Consider the following 19,549-nt stretch of genomic DNA (forward strand, 5'->3'; position numbering starts at 1 on the left):
TTCAGTTTTTTTTTTTTTTTAACAAACAATATTAACAACACTAAGGATGAGAGAGTGGGTTAAGTCTCACAATGGGTTAGCAATAATGCGGTTCAAATTCACCTTTGACAATAATCAAACCTAAGACTTTTTACTAACAAATGAACAGGAATACCACTAACAATAATGCGGTCCAAATCAATTTTTGTTAACAACATACAAACCCCTTATAGCAATCACAAAGTATACATCGAAACCATGTGTTATACTAGAAGGCAGTGTAAAACTAATTTTGATTACAGAAGACTTTCAAAAGCCATCATAGTCCTAGTCCTACACAAAATACAATGGCCTTCTTTGATGAGCCTCTTTTTGGCACTAATTTTCCAACTTTGGCATATCGTTAGGCTTTTGTGATTGTTTCTTTACGTCACTTTTGGGCGTGCATAATTAACTTTTCCTTGATAATTGGTATCCCCCTAAACCTAATATCATGCCCCACTTCAATGACAGAATTTTCAGTGTATTGGGAACACAGCTTAATACATTAAATATCATAATACTAGTGGTTGGATATTGGATTAAAAAATTTCAATCATTTGTATTATAATACTTAGTGTACTAAGAGCATCTTCAATGGGAGTCCCCACTTATGGACTCATTTAAGAGTTTTAGAGGAATATTCGAGTCCCTAAAAGAATAATGTCTACAATGGAAATTCCTTATAGTATATCCCTAAATATAGGGACTAAAATATTAAAAAATTATTATTCATTCCATTGAAATATTGTAACCATTGATAAAAATAAAAACCTATCTTTACCGTTGATTTTTCAAGAATTAAAAAGAAAAGGCAAATGAGAAGTTGCCCCACTTTTTTTTTTTTTTTTTTTTGAATCAAGAAAAATATATTAAAGGGAAAAACCTTGAGTGAAACCGTTCTCTACAGAATCAAACTGAAGAGCATGAAGAGCAAATGAAGGAATACAATGATCCTAAATATGACAATCAGTAATAAGAAGGCCATGGCGAGCGAAGGCATCCGCCACAAAGTTAGCCTCTCTATAAATATGTTTCTAGTCAATGCAATAAAAATTGATAGTCGTTCACTTGATATTTTCAATAATAGGAACTAGATTCTGTGGCATCTCACTCTGATCCAACACTGACCAAATGACTAACTTAGAGTTAGAAGTTGCCCCACTTGGGTGGGTTCAAAAAACAAGAAAAAAAAACCATAAATAGCAGCACTATTCCCACTCAAAATTTATATGAAGTCCATTATTTGAGTTCCTATATGTAGTCCTCATATTTGATAATTCTTTTGAGGTATCCGTCAAGTCTCTATGTATTAAGATACTTTGAGGAATTCAATTCCGGCCCATTGGAAATCATTTGTCCCTCTATTTAGAGACTATACAGTTGTAGGGACTCCATTTAGGGTCTCAATTGGAGATGTTGTAAGTTGTGTTCCCAACACACACAAAAATTTCGTCACTTAAACAACTTGATCCGATCTTTTAAATTATTTGTTTATGTTTTCAAAGATCTTAAAGGACAACTGTATCTCTTAATTTAACAGCCTTGGTTTTGGTTGTGGTTCACTTGTATTTGTCGACAAGTCTTTATACTTCTAAATCATGATTGGGTGAACCTCCTCAATTACTAAATATATATTAGGACCTATAAGCATGTCTTGTTTATTATTTTTAAGGGTTGTTTTAGGCTTTTTAGCTAAAATAATTTGATATTAGCATAACTTCTCATTTTTTTTCTATAACATTGAAATCTGATAAAAATGATTTTTAAATTTGTCCACCATATATCAGTTTTGATCATTTCGTAAAAAATTTATCAATCACGTTATGGAGCACTTATATTTCCTAAACCGTAACCCTTGAAGCAGTTATATTCCCATGTTAAGGAGCACTAAATTGCATGCACTAAGACACGTCCAAGAAAAAAAAAATGAAGTCATACCAGAAAACTAACATCCAACCGAGGAAAAAAGGACTGACAACATTTGCAAGCCTACTCCCTGATAATAAAACCAAAAAGTTGTGTTACCAAGTCTAATGATTCATTAGTTTCTCTCTAAAACAATGAAAAAGATATGAAATCTTACCTCATGTGAAGCTTACACAACGTCGATTTTATATTTTATTTGTAAAATATAATTTATTTTCAATCAACATGTGTTCATTGTTAGGGTTTTGTTCTACAATGGAGGAAGGGTGTGAGTGGCTTTGAGATTTTTTTTTTAATTTTTTTTTTTTTTTTTGAACACTCGATATTATCTATATTAGGGAAGGGAAGGGGAGGGGGGGCGCTAAGGCTTACAATGGGCTAGCTATAATGTGGTTCAACTTTGCATTTGGCGAGAATCGAACCTAAGACCTCTCACGTACAAATGAAGAGGAATAAAGCTAGATCGTAGTACTAAATAGTTAGAGTTGAAGAAAATAATAATCTTCGCATATGTATGTTAAAAGTAATTTGGAGTATATTTAGATTTTTTCTTTTTAACTGTGTAAGATCAAAATTGTCGTTGCATATTATGGTATATAAGTCATTAATAATTAATAGTTATAATGTAGAGTGTATTCAACAATATGTGAAACTCTTTTTTAATTTTACTTATTTTTTAGTTTTTTTTTTTTTATCCCAGTGCATTGATGTTCATGTGGCTCCATATACTAATTTACTAATTTAATAAACTCATATCCATAAATATATTCTTTAGAATGAATCCAAATTTTTAGGTACAATAGATTAAGGATTGATAACGTTCGTTTGATGTATTATAAAGAAATTGGAGGCACGAGTTACCTGCAATATTCTACGAAAGGTTGAGAGAAATAAATTAATGTTGTACATTTTGATCTATGTTCGATTCATGGCGTTAGTGGATCACACAATGATAGGAAGAGAGATGTTAAAATGTCTTTGTAAATTTTTCTGGCCCTCAAAAGAATTGACTATTGTGGTTTCACCACGAGCTCTTTTAAAAAAAGAAAAATGTGGCTTTGTTTGATTAAATAGCACTAGCTATTCATATTTAGCAGTTCGGTAATAAGTTAGGTTCAACTTTTTCAAGTGGCACATCTACGTCACATTTCCATTGATCCTTGAAAAGACTAACCTCCACCATATCTTGCACATGAACAATTTCATGTGGCGCGTCAATATTGTCAATTTGTTGACATTGACCCGCAAACTTAATTATTTGATATTTCATTACAAGTCAAATACTAATTGTAATTGTTTGTATATATTAATCATCCTTCTTTTCCTTTGTTATTTATGGATGATAAACTGTGTTGTCGACCAATAATTAATTAAAATATGGTGCTTATTTTGAAACAAACGATATTATCTATATTAAAGAGTGAGATAGTGGGTTAAGTCTCACAATGAGCTAGCAATAATGTAATTCAAAATTGTGTTTGGTGAAAATCGAATCTAAGGTACTTACAAGTGAAGAAAAATATCACTAGATAGCAATATTAAGTGGCAATATGGTGTTTGTTATTAGGACTTACTTATAAAAACAAACATCAAAATGGTAGGTACACCTCTCCCTTGATAATTAAGTTCCACATGTGGCTAATGTATAAATAGTTTTTTTTTTAGGTCAACCATAATGCATATGTTGTAACAACCCATCCCGAATATTACGATTTTATTAATTTTAAAGGAGTGAATTGACGAAAATGCCCTTGAGGCGAGATTGTTGACTTTCGTTGATCGTATTTTCGTGACGCGTAGGAGCTACCAATTTATTGTATTCTCGAAGTACTCGACGGTACGAACATGTAGGTGCAAGCAGAATTGAAATTGAAGTTACGATGGAGATTTTACAGAACTACGAATCCGAAAAAATACTTTTTTTTAAATTACTATTTATTATTTTATATATTTCTCATAATTAATATATTATTATTATTATTTTAATATTATTTGGGGGACATTTTTAACAGTTTAATAATATTTTTAGGCCCGTAGGACCCACACCTCACCCAAGCTATCCTCTCATTTTCTGTCGTGTGTCTCCATCTTCTCCAACAAATTCGGATCTATCTCTCTTCACTCACGCTCTTATCTCTCAGCTCTCTTTTGTCTCTCTCTCTGTGCAAGTGCAAAGAATCTTGCAAACTCGAGCACCATCACTTGTCGGCTCCAGCAAGCCAAACCGTCAAACCACCACAACTTATCATTCCCCACACCTCTGTTAAACTCATATCTTCATATCAAACCCAGACCAAACCCTAAACTTTACTGTATCACTGTTTCTGTTCGAGGAGTTTTCCGGCGAGTTCTCCACGATCCCGACCAAGGTAAGCCTAAGGACTTCCTAGATCTTTCCTTTCTTGTTGCTCTAAGTTTACTTCTGAAGCTACGGGCTTGTTTTGGTGGTGTTCAAGCATAGAAAAACCTCAGGGACAATTTTCCAAAAAATTGGTAGGGAAAAACCATGGCCATCCGACCACTTTCAGACCAACTTCCCGGCCAACACAGACCATGACTAGGCTACCAATAGGTATAGATCGACTCCATACATTTCTAGCTTCAAGTTGGTTTTTGTATCATTTATTTTGGTGGTGAATCGAGGTAGATATTAGCCCTGGAAGTTGGCCCAGAAATCAAGTCGAACATGTGCCTCGTGAAGACTGCGAGTATTGTTGTACTCGCGGGCACGTGGGTTGCGAGTGGTGCTGCAGTGCTCGGCGCGTAGAGCACACGCGCCTTCCAGAGGTACTGTGCTTCAGCGCGTGGCCTCCCGAGCCTTGCGTGAGGTGTCGCGTAGGGGAACTTGAGGTCCCTTCTTAAGTTTCTCGACGTGCCGAATTCGAATCCACCGTATGTTTTTCGAAATTCGACCATTTTAAAATAGTTTCTTTATTTTCCATACTTTGTACGAAAACGCATTTATATGTTAGTATGTTATATATTTACGTAAATGGTTACGTTTCTAGGTGAAGCGCATTGCAAGGATCTTCGATGCCTGCAAGGCTGGTTCGACTTGACAACATGATTTGTGAGTAGGTCTTTACTTTTAAATACTATATATATTTATCTAGTTTCCATATATATGTTTAATAAAGAATTTACTACGTATACCTAGATTAGATTAACGTTTATAAGAATTAGTGAAATGATGGAATTTTATGCTAAATCCTACAGGATGCACAAGTATATACAACCATGATCAATATTTTATTTGAATAGTATGTTGTTGACTAGATTTATCGAATCGCTGTGGTATGACTATATTTACGTTGTCTGCTCATTGTGTGCTACATTAGTGTTTGTACTTGCCCGAGCCAGGGCCAGGCTTCACGTGTATGTTCACATCGCACCGTACACTCATTTTGGATCCCTTGTAGGTGCCAATCCTATCCTAGATTGCTATAGGCAATTAGGACTCTTATGTGATGCGCATAGCACCAGTTTTCATGTGATTGTAGTACTAGAGCGTAAATCATTATTGCACCCAATCTTGTTCATGTCAAAATACCTCTACATAAACTTGTGTGTTAGCATATGTCGATAAGCCCTCAATATGATATGTTTGTCTATACGAGGTTATGTGATTTCCAGACGTTAAATGTTATTTACGAAAATATTGTGACATATTGATTTCTTGAGAAATTGTAGGCTACTGCAAGTATTTTCATACTATATGTAGTATGTATATTTGGAAACTATACTTGTTTTACGGTGATGGATTATTATGTTTTGAAAAGGTTTTACAAAGCTTTATTTTTTAGGCCCACTCACCTTTGTTTTACGCCCTTCCAAATTTTAGTAGCTAAGCTTTCGTATCGATGGGGATTCTTGGCAATCTTGGTATTGGAGATTACCTTCGATGGTATAATTCTCAATCTACTCTGCTATACTTTAGTTGTGCTCACTTGTGAATTGGGTTCAATCCCGCTCACAAGCGCACTCTTGTATTTAGGCATTTTTAGGTTTAAATTTATCCACATTTTCCACATCACTAAACTTTATGGCTTCATCACCTCCCGACGTTGGCTAGCACAGCTCGATTCGGAGTCCAGGTGGACCTCCCGGGTCGGGGTGTGTCACTTTGGTATCAAAACATAAGTTTGGGCAGTATTGTGTTCATCACACATGTGATGTAAGCATTTTCGGTTTTTGAACCTAATGTCGAACCATGCCACCTTGTCTAATACGAAAAGAAAAAATGGTAGCTTTTCCTAAGTTTTGGGTTACTTAGACGACTTATCAACCTTCTAGAAGAACATTTTGGTGACCGCCTCTAGACTTAAATAAAGAACCTTCCTGCCAAGGAAATTTTTTTACTTGGTATAGATTGTTAGCCCTGAAGCAGGGCTAATGTATCGGTAATTGTGTGCCACCAGAGATTTACTAATCAATCCCACAACTACTGTCTCATCATCATTACCAACCATTTCGAGATAAGAAACCAGGCATAGTTTTGATTCCTTGGCAGCACCCGTTGGTATACCACCTATTGGAATTTCTACGAAGTTTTTCCTTTCATCGAAATTTCCAAAAATGTCTCGAGTGACGATGTGGTGCTAAAGTGGTAGCGCTCGATGGAAGAACATCTAGAGACAATCACTTTTGGTCCCCGATAGTAGTAATCTTCTCAAACGCACTAGTTATAATTATGGATCTTCAGGAGGAAGATCAAATCTCATTATACCTGTTCTGAAGTAGGTTATTAGCAAATTCCTTTTTCTGGCCTTAGGACATTTCAACTAACACTAGTTTCCAGAGTTTCTTTCGATGTTGCACTTGCCATGTTGATGAGTATATGCATGAGAGTGCAAGTTCCAGAAGCAGTGATCAATTTCCCCTAGAACCAACGAAACCAACTCTTAGGATCAATTCCTTACCAATCATATGAAACCATCCACCCGAGCAGGCTCTAACCTGTAATTAGCCTACAGTGGCACTACTAATTGATGACACCGTCAGATATCCAGAAGTTGTCAACCAGTATTCAGGCGGTATGATTTCTAATACCGGACTCATGCTAGTATCTGGGAGTGATACCTTTGTGCCAGAACACCAGTTCACAATTTCTGGGTAACGAACAATATCAAAATATCATTATTGCATTAATTAGCAGCGCGACTGATAGACTAATTAACAATGACAACCTGAGCCGAATAAATTAAAATTGTGGAAACTTAGGAGTAAGCCTTGTTGGATATCAGTAAACTTGTAGTTGTTTTAACTATACTTTCCACTTAGGTAACCAAACCTCTTTGACCAGTCATATTTTCAATCACTTCCATAGGTAAACATTAGAATTGTAGCACTAGTTAAACTCCCGTTGTAAGAACGAGATGAGTATTGGGGAAGTTGTGAATGCCTTTAGTACATGGCGTTGTGAAAAGAAGTACTATGGTACATTTCGAGGACATATATATCCAGTGTCACTTCTCAAAATTTATCTAAGATACTACTAAAGCGAGAAGTAGAATACATTATCAATCAACTTTCTAGTATTACACCTATTTTCCTTGCATCTCCTTGAACAACTCCAACATGATTGAGAAAACTTAGTTACAAGAACTTACCGATTAGATATGTACCCAACCAAACACTTTATCTTAGAGAACCTCAAACTTATTTGTAAAGGCAAAAGACTCAACCTTAGGATCGTACCTAGATTTTAGCAACTCAATCAGGTGATGATTAAAACTGTTGATACCCATATTTCGAATTGATGGTCTACCCAACCAACTTTTAGGGTCCGAATTTCTTCCATAGCCTGATGAATTCGTAGTAGTCTTACTGATGACTTTCTCATCTACCCAAGCAACGAAATCAAAATTTTTAAACACCGACAGTCAGCTTTATACCAAATTCCTCAAGTGTAGCTTTGTTTAGATCAAGTACTTTTCTTGGGAGATATGATCTCATCAAACAATATTCATTTCTTTTCCCAAAAGGTTGTAATTGTAGAAATTGAAATCCTCACCAAGTGTTGTTGTAAATTATGAGATATCCTTGACCTTGTCAATTTTTATCAGCAGTTTGTTAACGACTCTTTAGCTGTAGTGTTTCTCCACACAAGTTGACTGAGGAAAGTTAGTTTAATTTTAGACTTTAAATGTGAATAAAGTTTCTAACAACTGAGGTGTTATCTATCTCTTACCCTTGTTTGTACAATTTTCGATAACATCGATAATTTCAAAATCCACGATGATATTTTCCCCGGATGTTTTGGCTATGTAGATGCAGCACGATGGAGTATCGCTTGTGCTTCCCAATGGTTGGACCTGTACAAAATGAACAATCTTATTCATGACTTAGAGTCAACAGTTAACACCTTCATTTGAAAATCGGGTGACACCTCTCTATGGAGAAATGTGCCCATAATCTTTACCAACCTTAGACTTCTCAAATACATCCTCATTTGAAATAAGCTAAATTTCTGACAGCGATGATGGAAGAACCAAATCAACGTCTACGATTACACTATCGTGTATTACCTCGGTTGTGCAAATGTAATTATTGATGAGTGCAGTAAATAACACATGTACGCTTGAACACTTTATGCATGCCCTGCTTATTTCAATTGGAATTCATGAGTATTGACGTGATGTTGCCTACAAATCAACAAGAAATCATTCGAGTGGTTATAATCACTTCCTGTATTCAAATTGAGATGGGGAAATATCACGATGAACTCTTGGTACAAGGTATCTTGTATATGTGGAGATTACAATGATGTCTCGATGATTATCAACCGACTTGACAAGTGAGCTTACTTTCCATTGGTCCAAATGGACTACATTTTAGACCACTTGGTAAAATTTCTCATTCTTGAATTTATCAGATTTTCTGGCATTTCGATCAACGTCTATTCTGACTATGATTCCATATTCACCTCTTTGTGCTAGAAAACATTCTAGTCGACCTTAGGTATGTGTTTATCCAACTACACTTCGTATAATGCAAACAAATTATTTAGGAAAATCGCTCGGACATCTAAATTTTCGTTGTGACCATTAATTCCTCAATCACCCAACAAATCTTTACCGTTGGTGATTGAATATTCCAAAAGCTACAGTTGTAGTGAGATATATGCATTTAATCCAGTTATCTTGTATTCTAGATTTGATGGACTTGTTTTGACCCTCAAAATCTGAGTGTTCTTTTAGCCTTCTCAACATAGTTTTTTGCAAAATTCAAGAGAAATTCACTATGAATCTGCTTGCTAAGGCGTTGTGAACCATATTGTTCGGCTACATGGTATACATATCACTACTGTAGCTCACCGTGATGTACGTTTCATTTCCAAGTCTTGGGAAGTCTTCTTGAAGACCATGTGTACTATGTTTTTGGATAGTACCACATTTCACCCTTAGACTAACGGTTTGAACGAACTATCCAGACTTTGGTGTACATGTTGCGTTTTGTTCATTCTACAGACTTGGTATGGTTGTAACAGACATTTATCTTTATTAGAGTTGCGTGTAACTACGATTACCATTTTGTTTATGTGTATGGTACCATTTAAGTCGTTGTATAGAGATTTTACACATAGTACATGTTTGACAAATGAGTATTGTGAACTAGAATACGAATGATCGGGATTACGATGTAGCAATTTGTGTGCTATTGATGTTGTTGCCAAAAAGATAGTGTGTGAGCTCAATCAAGGCTTAAATCAGACGATATACATGTGTATTTCCCCAATGGGGGGCATGATGGTAACATTGCACCCTCGGGCTTATCGAGATAATAATGAGTTGTCAGTGTTACAGGATCAATAACTTATTCGTTCGATTCGTTAAGCAAGTGGGCAAGTAGTCTTGTCTACTTTAGTATTTTTATTTATTGTTTGGGCTTGACTCAAAGATACTACACGCATATCTTCGGAGTACATGACGCTATGAGCGTGTAGATGGAAAATCATTTTTATGTTAAGTTTTGATTTCAATACAATTATTTTAAGTTACTTTATTTTATATATATATATATATATGGACGTTATGTTATTACGTATGTATTTTTGACCTTATATTTTTATAAAGGTTCATTATTATAGGATTATACTGAAGGAGAAGAAATGTATGAGTTTGGGGGCATGAAAGATGAATCATTGCACTCCGATCGCGACGGAATGGCATTCTCTTTTGGGGACGAAATTTTTTTAAGGTGAGTAGATTGTACCAATCATTCCCTAATTTTATGATTTTATTAATTTTAAAGGAGTGAATTGACGAAAATGCCCTTGAGGAGAGATTGTTGACTTTCGTTGACTGTATTTTTGTGACGCATACGAGCTATCATTTTATCGTATTCTCGAAGTACTCAATGGTACGAACAAGTAGGCGCAAGTGGAATCGAAATCAGAATTACGATGGAGATTTTATGGAACTACGAATCCAAAAAATACTTTTGTAAAAATTACTATTTATTATTTTATATATTTCTCATAATTATTATATTATTATTTTAATAATATTTTATTATTATATTATTATTTTAATATTATTTGTGGGATATTTTAATAGTTTAATAATATTTTTAGGCCAGTGGGACTCACACCTCACCCAAGCTTTCCTCTCATTTTCTGCCGTTGTCTCCTTCTCCAACAAATCCAGATCTATCTCTCTTCACTCAAGCTCTCATCTCTCAGCTGCTCCTTGTCTCTCTCTCTGCAAGTGCAGAGAATCCTGCAAACCCGAGCACCATCACTCGTCAGCTTCGACGAGCCAAATCGTCAAACCACCACACCTTATCATTCCCCACACCTTCGTTAAACTCAAATCTTCCAATGGAACCTAGACCAGACCCTACGCGTCACTGTAGCACTGTTTCTGTTCGAGGAGTTTTTCGACGAGTTTTCCATGATCCCGACCAAGGTAAGCCTCGGGACTTCCTCAATCTTTCCCTTGTTGTTGTCTGAGTTTACTTTTGAAGTTACGCGCTTGTTTTGGTGGTGTTCAAGAGTAAAAAAATGTCGGGGACAATTTTCCAGAAAACTGGTAAGGAAAAACCAAGGCCATCCGACCACTTTTAAACCAACTTCCCTGCCAACACCAACCACGATTGGGCTACCAATAGGTATAGATCGACTCCCTACATTTCTAGCTTCAAGTTGGTTTTTGTATCATCGATTTTGGTGGTGAATCGAGCTACATATTAGCCCTGGAAGTTGCCCTAGAAATCGAGCCGAACATGTGCTTCGCGAAGACGGCGAGTATTGTTGTACTTGGCGTGTGGAGCACACGCGCCTTTCCGAAGTTACTATGCTCCATCGTCGTCCATGGCAACACTGACGACTTTTCTAGCTAACTTTTCGACAACTCAATTCAGTGCGTGGCCTCCCGGGACGCCGTCCCGTGGCAACGCGTGGGGGAACCTGAGGTCCCTCATTAAGTTTCTTGACGTGCCGAATTTGAATCCACCATTCGTTTTCCGAAATTCAACCGTTTTAAAATAGTTTCTTTATTTGTCATACTTTGTATGAAAACGCGTTAGTACGTCATATATTTACATAAATGGTTTCATTTCTAGGTGAAACGCATTGCAAGGATCTTCGATGCCCGCGAGGTGGGTTCGACTTGATGACATGATTTGTGAATAGGTCTTTTCTTTTATATACTATATATATTTATCTAGTTACCATATATGTTTAATAAAGAATTTACTACGTATACCTAGATTAGATTAACGTTTATAAGAATTAGCGAAATGATGAAATTTAAGAAAGTATGCTAAATCCTACGTGATGCACATGCATGCGTACTATTATGAAATTTTATATACGGTCATGATCAATATTTTATTTGAATAGTATGTTGTTGACTAGATTTATCGAATCACTGTGGTATGACCATATTTACGTTGTCTGCTCATCGTGTGCTACACTGGTGTTTGTACTCACCTGGGCCAGAGCCAGACTTCACGTGTATGTTCACATCGCACCGTACGCTCACTTTGGATCCATTGTAGGTGCCAATCTTGTCCTAGATTGCTATAGGCAATTAGGACTCGTATGCGATGTGCATAGCTCCAGTCTTCACGTGATTGTAGTACTATAGTGTAATTCATTCTTACACCCAGTAATGTTCATGTCAGAATACCTCTACATGAACTCGTGTGTCAGTATATGTCGATGAGCACTCGATATGATATGTTTGTCTATGCGAGATTATGTGATTTTTGAACGTTAGATGTTTATTTACGAAATATATTGTGACGCATTGAATTCTTGAGAAATTGCAAGCTACGGTAAGTGTTTTCATACTATACGTAGTATGTATATTTGGAAATTATACTTGTTTTATGACAAGGGATTATTACGTTTTGAAAAGGTTTTACAAAGCTTTATTTTTTCTACCCACTCACCTTTGTTTTTGGCCCTCCAAGTTTTAGTAGCTAAGTTTTCATATCGACAGGGATTATTGGCAATCTTGGTATTGGAGATTACCTTCAATGGTATAATTCTCAATCTACTCTACTGTACTTTACTTGTGCTCTGCATCACGTGTGAATTAAGTTCGCTCACAAGCGCACTCTTATATTTAGGCATTTATAGGTTTAAATGTATCAACATTTTCCACATCACTACGCTTTATGGCTTCTTCACCTCCTGGTGTCAGCCAATACAGCTCGATTCGGAGTCCAAGTGGACCTCCCGGGTCGGGATGTGTCATATGTGGTTAATGATGTAATTTTATTGAAGAAAAAAAAATTGAATCTCCCACCTAAATGTCATTGTTGAGTTTTTTATAATTCATTATTTATTTTTTATGGAATTATAATTAATTATCTAGAATTCTAGCATAAAGCGATTTTAATTATAAGTAATGCTAAAGAGGTAGTAGAGTGTCGTCTCCTTAATATTTTTCTTTGATTATATATTTATCACGACCACCTCATGTTATTTATGTTGTGCATATGCCTATGTTAAGATTTTCAAATGTTTATTTAGGAAAATAGCAATAATAACATGAAAACTCTCTCTCTCTCTCTCTCTCTCTCTCTCTCTCTCTCTCTCTCTCTCTCTCTCCCTCTCTCAAATAGATACATAGATACATATATATATATATATATATATATATATATATATATATTACTACTATGGAGAGAGAGTCGGATGCATAAGAAAGTGTACATACAGCTCTAATCAACGCAGCTACACGCACATATAACATGAAAGTTCAAATAAAAATGATGCTTCAAATAAATTAATATGACGTGACAAAGTAACATGTGCACTACATTAATTAGGACTATTAGGAAGATTGAGTAAACTAATATTTCCTTAAACATTTCGGGTGGATGAATACAGTTAGTATATTATATATAATGTCCTATAAAATCAAAATGATGTACCTAATTAGAATGACCAAAAAAACATTTGTTGGAGGCATGTTTTCAGAGGGGTAAATTTTCTGGCGAATGCCATCACTAGTGTTGGTTTTTCAGTTGATGATTTTCATGTTTGAGATAGAACTTTTTCTTTAACGGCTTTCTTTTTTAGTGTACTCAAACGGATTGCCCTAGGGGTTTTGCTCTTTAATGAATTTCTTTTCTATCAAAAAAAAAAACATTTTGGTTTAAATTAAAACGATTGAAATGAGTTTAGTAAGAAAATAAATGGACATGCACACTAAAAAGAGATTGATTAAATTGGCTTTAATTCATTTAATCCAAATTAATGGAGTTCATGGTGAAACAATATGTATGTAATAATCTAAGCTATGATCATAATAGATCATGATGAGTGCCCACTACACATAATATGTGGTACCCGGGATCAACTTCAGGTAACTTCTTTTAGACATGGAGAAAAAACAAATTGATGAAGGGGGGAGGGGGACCATGAAGGCAAGAACCAGGAAAAGCCCTGAGACATGGAAGAAGAGGGACCCCATATATATATATATATATAGACACACACACACACCATATATATGTATATATATACACACATATATGGCATTGTATATGTATATATACATATATATATATATACACACACCATATATATGTATTGCCTTTTAAGGGAAGGCATCCCCCTTTTTTAAAGAAATTGAGGACTAGTTATGAGACTCATTTTATATCAAACTTTAGCGACTCAAATCGTCTATTTTGTAGTCTTGATTTGTAGATAATTCTTGCAAATTAAAATTCAATTGAATCTAAAACCATTTGCCGATTTAATTGTTATAATGAAATTTCAATGTTTCTTCGAACATAGTGTTCGTCATTCTCTTGAACTCAAATATTTCTAATCAAGTAATGCTATGGAGACTAAATTTGTAGACAAAATTTGCAAATCAAATGATGTGTCACCAATATGAAATGAGCACATTTACTATCACTTAAGTAATAATTCAACTATCAACTTAGACCATCACCAAAAGAGATGTCAAATTTTAAACATAAAATTTAAATTTGAAGGCTTATGTGGCACATTAATCTTTTATTTATTTATTATTATTTTGTTATTTAACCAATATGTCAAATTTAAACAATTATTTATTAAATTATTTACTTTTTGTAGTTGTAATAAGTATAAAAATTATGAAAATCATTTATTAATTACTAAAAATAGATTTGAAGTTGCTGTCAAATTTGATGGCAACTTCTTCTGCTGCCTTTTTATGTCATGCCACATAGAAATTTTCATTTCGGTTGGAAAACACTAGTGATGTTTTTTTTTACCATTATTGCTGATGTGAACTTTTTGATATCTCATTTAGAGACGCTCTTACATATCTTTTTTTACTATATATAATGAACGAATAAGATTCGAAGATCCAGAGAGAATCCTCCTGGGAAATCAGTATTCGTTTTGCCTGTCAATAAGTTGTACGTGACAAGACATGTGGTGAGGTGATCGAAGATGCCTGCTCTTTCAAACTCTGCTAGCAATAAGCCGATTCGCATTTCGTGATAGCATACCCATTAACTAATCACACGTTTTCCTTTTGCTTTATCGCAGTGAAAAGGAATGTGATTTAACCGATTTCTCGATTCGTGATTATATGACGTATCGATAAATGGTTATTTGTAAGAGTGAATATGTTTAAGTTCTGTTACCCTTTCTCCCTTCTGTCTTTAATGATTTACTGAAAGCGTATGAGCTGCTAATAATCTGTTGATCGTGACAAAATCATCAGTAATAATCTGTTGATCGTGATTATATTTTGTGACAATTATTAATTAATAAAATGAGCAGCTAATTAATAATAAGAAGTAAGAAGTACTAATCAACAAGTCAACAACAATGCATGCGACAGGATCCCGGAATCGATTTGTATTGGTCCATGAGTTTGAGCGTAAACAATTATATGTCCTGCAGGCGTTGGTAAGGTTACGATGTCATATGATGAAATATATGAAATGAGAACATGCAAAGTTCCTGCGGGCCTGCGGTGGTGGACAACCAGTAATGTCACAAATGATCGACCACGGCCAAACTTGCGAATATTTGGCTTACTTCTGTCCATACATCTCTTACTCTTACCACCTGGTGTTGAATATATTAGCTTGACGAAAAACTTTACGGTTCTTCGAAATCTTTTAACAGATTAAAAACTCCAGATAAAATATTTCCGAGTATACTAGAAAATCTATCTGTATCTGTGGTCGTCTTCTATATAATAATTGTGAGGGGGAGGGGGTTTTCAATGGGGTCTGGCCAATTTTCGTGCCAAGTGATTGGTTGGTGGCTTAAGCTTGCATGCATGTTCAGTTGTATATTTCAGATCCATAGTAAAGTTTATTAGGATTACTTAGAAAGTTCAGCTAAGAACTTTAGCTTAGAATGTTCTCCTTATTTATAGCACTTTAGTTTGAACTTAGAAGCGTATATATTATCCTTTTTAAGAGTTCTAGGTGCTAATTGTAAAACGCACTTCAGCATATATTTCGCATTGGACTGGGCGTTGTGGTGCTACCTGACCTGAACTTGACCCATTAATTCGGGTAATATGATCTAACCCGTTAGTGTCAAAAAAAATATATTTTAAATCAATAAATAATAAAAGAAAAACATAATACTAAAAACCTAAGTGAGATCAAAGAATTCAACAGTAAAGACTCAAATCATTTGGATATTGTTGTAGTAAAGCTTTTAATAATTTTTTAATTTATGTAGAAGTGTGAAAAATATTAAAAAAAATATACTTGAAGACCCCTTCAGTTTCGGAGAAAGTCGGATTCTTGTGTGTGCGAGGCTTCCCTTCTTGTTCTCTTTTGATTTCGTCATCTTTTCCATTTCATTCCATTTGAACTTGAGGGGTTGGGGTTTGCGAATTTAACCAAATCAAGGCCAACTGGAATTTTGATAAATTTCAGGAATTGGAAAGGTTTCATGTTGAATTTGGATTCTTTTGGGTCGGGCTGTGAATTTGTTGATGGATACGGAAGATTGTGAGGCTGGGGCTGATGGCCAAGATTGGGGTGCAATTTTGTTGGAGTCGAGGAGGGAAGAGGGAGAGAAATTTTTTTATTTTTTATTGTTATTAATTTTTTATTTTTTAATTTTTTAATATACACATGGGTTCATATTAACACGTGACGTCCAGTTATTATCTACATGGGCGCGCCACGTATCACATCCCGGCCCGAGGCGAACCACTTCCCGGGCTCGCTCCACCACTGTAGCATGATATTGTCCACTTTGGGCCCCGACCACGCCCTCACGGTTTTATTTCTAGGAATTCACACGAGAACTTCCCAGTAAGTCACCCATCATGGGAGTGCTCTCATGCGCTACTCGCTTAACTTCAAAGTTCCGATGGAACCCGAAGCCAGTGAGCTTCCAAAAAGCCTCGTGCTAGGTAGGGATGGGAATATACATTTAAGGATCACTCCCCTGGACGATGTGGGATGTTATACCACGTCATAGGTTTACGGTTTTTTTTATAGACAGCTTAACAAATGTATGAAAGTGTCTCAGAATTATGATTTTAGGTACTAAACTGGGACAAAAAAAAACTTAATGTATGAAATGTTGAAAAAAAAAAAACTTTAAGGTAGTAAAATGAGATTAATTTTAGTTTTTGATATTCTAATAATTTAAAGGGAACTTTAATGAAAAGCTTCCAGTACTATTTATTTTAATAAAAATCACATTTTTACAATAAAAAATTAATCATGATATTATTTACTGTACCTTTTATTTTGTCATATAATTCGACATGACAAGACCGGGAAGAAGGAAAATTCGTTAAATTTGAGTCCATCGTTGTTGGTGGAGCTGAGCAACATGGGATCAATGGATCAACAATCATTCTGGCAATGGCAGGTTATGTCTCCAATGTGGTACTGGCCCTACAAGTTTAACAAGCGTGGATTGTGAGTGACAGGTTGTACAACAAAAAATAAAAGTGTCTGGGAATCTTTTCTACAAATATCACGAACAAAATGGCTGTTTTAAGATAATGCTACGAATATCAAATTTTATAAATTAAATTTGTTAAAAAAATAATGTAGTTATTGATAATTAAATTATTAATTAAATATTGATTAACATACTTATTTTTTATTGATGATATATTATTTGATTTATAAATTTGGTTTAAAATTTTAATCTTTCTATCATTATTCGACAAATTATCTTTTACATCTGGTGTTCCAACCTCCACTTTAAAGACAGAACATAAGCTTCTTTTTCTTTTTTTTTCTCCAATTTGTGGTTTTTTTTCCTTTTTTAATTTCGTTGGATGAACATGTTTTCTTGGTGTTGGAAGGATGAACAAATTTTTAAAAATTTAAATTTTGTGGATCAAATTGTATATACTTTTAATACCTATTCATTAATTTGTTTGGTAATTGTTTTTAGTTTTTATAAAAATAAAAACTGAAAGCTAAGTTTGTGAGCATTCAATTGTAATTATTTTAAACATTTTAAAACAATTACTAAATAAGTTATCAGTTTTAAATATGAAAATTGAAAAACATAAAATAAAATATTGAAATGATTATCAAATGGGTCTGTAATTCTACAAATTGAAACACATTTGTACCAAATCTTTTTTGAGGAAATATGATGATAATGAACAACTTCAGTTCCTTAGTAGATTCATAAACTGTGATTTTTTTAATATATATGATATTATCTACACTAATGAACAAGAGAATGGGCTCATATGGGCTAGCCATGATAGTTTTATTCAAAGTCAATAATAGGAATACCACTAAATCGTAATATTAACTGGTCCAACCTTTATTTTTTTAAGAATGCTAATTTAGACATGATAGGATAAGACGACTCAAAAAGGGTACAAATAATTGTATTTTACTTTTTGTTTTTTCTCTGCCAAATTGTATTTTACTTGAATTAATATAGAGTATTTATCAAATATAGCCAAAAATTAACTCTTAATTTAAAAAATATCACTTTTTATAAAAACTTTCAAATATATCCAAAATTTCACTTAAATAGACACAAATAATCTCAAATTTAACAATTAAATAAATTAAAAGCTTTTTAGTTATTGTCGTCTTAAGCTTTGGTCCAACTTCACCTTCGCTTCTACACTCCACCACCACAACTCTATCCCCTTAGACCACCCTCATCACCGACATTGAGCGTCGTCGCATTTACTGCAAGTGGGAGCAACAGAATTTTAATTGTGCCTTCAACGCATTTTTTCTTACTAATATCATTTTTAGTTTGAAATATAAAAATAGTTTTTAAATTTAATTCACATGTCGTTATATGATAGTATTTGTGAGACACACATGATGCCACATCATCACACTAACAGAGCAATTGACAAATTTTTCACGAAAAAACTAAAATGATCACAATGGACAAATTCAAGGAAAAACTCAAATAATTCACGATAGATAAATTCAAGAACACTACTATTGATTATCATTAATTATTAAGGACCAGATTAAGGAGTTGTATCAAAGTCACGAATCATTTTAGCTAAAAAGCCTTTAATTTATTTTATTATTAAATTTGAGGTTATTTGTATCTATTTAGGTGGAATTTTGGCTATATTTGATAAATACAATGTTTTGGATCAAGAAAAATAATACCATAACATATCGAGTAATTTTAGGAGCAATTATTTTCTCCACACTATAATAAAGGTGATCAATCTCTTTCCATGTGTTGGATTTCTTCTAATTGGTTTATAACTCCGCCTTTTACCTATAATCGCGATAATTTTATAAGGTATCACGTTAAATTGAAAATATTACATTGCATTTGGATGATAAAATTTTAAAAAGTTAAGGAATTTTAAAATAAAAAAAATTGAATGTCCGGATTTTACTTTTCAGAATTAGTGAATGTTTCTGTTTGGTTAACCTAAAAGGAGAATGGTATTTAAATACGGATTATATTGTGCGTATAGGATCATTAATATATAAATGTGATATAGCAATTAAGAAATGTGCTAGTAGTGGTGGTGGTGGTGGCGGTGATGATGGTGGGTGGTGGCGGTGCCGGTGCCGGTGGCGATGGTGGTGATGACGGTGGGTGGTGGTGGCAACATTGGCGGGGGAGACACCAGTATGAGTGGTGGCATCAGCCGTGATGGTGACAATGATGGTGGTAGCCACTCATAGTTGAGTTTTT

At 34.5% G+C, this 19,549-nt stretch overlaps 1 long non-coding RNA gene across 1 annotated transcript; it reads left to right on the forward strand.

Moving 5' to 3' along the window:
• The first annotated feature begins 4,056 nt into the window (after positions 1 to 4,056).
• On the forward strand, positions 4,057 to 5,207 carry LOC114820145 (uncharacterized). Its single transcript, XR_003767535.2, has 2 exons — positions 4,057 to 4,839; positions 4,956 to 5,207. It is a non-coding gene; the product is annotated as an uncharacterized lncRNA (long non-coding RNA).
• The last annotated feature ends 14,342 nt before the right edge of the window (positions 5,208 to 19,549 follow it).

This window comes from Malus domestica, chromosome 12 (genome assembly GCF_042453785.1).
Source record: "Malus domestica chromosome 12, GDT2T_hap1".
In the NCBI taxonomy this organism is placed as follows: Eukaryota; Viridiplantae; Streptophyta; class Magnoliopsida; order Rosales; family Rosaceae; genus Malus; species Malus domestica.